This window comes from Echinops telfairi, unplaced genomic scaffold, assembly GCF_000313985.2.
Source record: "Echinops telfairi isolate 266 unplaced genomic scaffold, ASM31398v2 ScPeMD7_7;HRSCAF=31, whole genome shotgun sequence".
Classification (NCBI taxonomy): domain Eukaryota; kingdom Metazoa; phylum Chordata; class Mammalia; order Afrosoricida; family Tenrecidae; genus Echinops; species Echinops telfairi.
The window spans coordinates 29070019-29071142 of NW_022103904.1; the positions used below are offsets into that span (position 1 = coordinate 29070019).

A 1124-nucleotide genomic window follows, 5' to 3' on the forward strand; every position below is an offset into this window, starting at 1 on the left:
AAAGAGGCTCCTAGGAACCTCCCCCCACATCCTCTGCTTCACCTTCCTGCTGGCTGACCCTATGGGTTCCAGAGCCGCTGCCATTGGGTCCACATGACTTTGCCCCCACTGGCCTGTGATCTTCCTGAATTCTGACACATTGCATGTGGCTGTGTGACAAAATGGGTGCATAGGCAAATAGGCATCAGAAGACCCCAAACAAACAAACAAACAACAAAACCCCCATATTGTTGAGAACAAGGGGGGCGTCAGAGCAGAGACCCCAAACCCATCTATAGACAATGGGATATCCCCTCACCAGAGGGTCACAAGAAGGGATGAGTCAAACAGGGTGCAGTAAAGCACCGATGAAACACCCATTACTCCTCTGGTTCCTTGAGGTTTCCTCACGCCCCACTATCATGACCCCAGTCTTGACTTTCACTGCGGGCTAGACTGGAGCAAGTGCACAGGTACAGATAAGAGATAAGAGCTTGACCCACGGAGCAAATGGCCCAGAAACGAACGTCCCCTAACCCTGTTGCTCGCCATGTCTGGCTCTTCCAGTGTCTGCCATGAAGAAAGAGGCTCAGCAGCTCCGGCTGGAGGCTGGACTCCACCATGTGGAAGTTTCCCAGGCAGCTGCAGATCTGAGACAGTTTTGTTTGCAGAATGATCAACATGACCCCCTGGCTGACTGGAGTATCTTCAAGTACAAATCCCTTCAGACGCCAGAAAGTCCGTTCATTTTTGTAGTAAGATGAATCTTTCAAAGGTTTCCTAAGCCACTTTTCATGAACCAGTGAATATTCAAGGAAAGCTAAATTTGAAGCTTGTACAAAAGCTTGTCTTCACAGTTACATGTGCTATACTATATAAACTTCTACTTTTGTCAGTCCTTATCAGCTGCCTCTCTGAATTTTCATGAATTTCTATTTCACAAGGGTCATTTTATATACACCGGCAACTGCATTTAATAAAATCCATAGTACAAATGTTTAAAAAAAAAAAGAGATAAGAGCTTACGACACACGGAATTCAGGAACAGGAATGGGAGTAGCGACACCAGAAGGGTAGGAAGAAAGGGAGGAAGAAGGAAGGGAGGAAAAACCGATTGCAATGATCTACACATAACAACCCCACCC

At 46.7% G+C, this 1124-nt stretch overlaps 1 pseudogene; it reads left to right on the forward strand.

The window, feature by feature from the left end:
* The first annotated feature begins 529 nt into the window (after window positions 1-529).
* On the forward strand, window positions 530-735 carry LOC115868128 (annotated as a pseudogene).
* Window positions 736-1124: the final 389 nt, after the last annotated feature.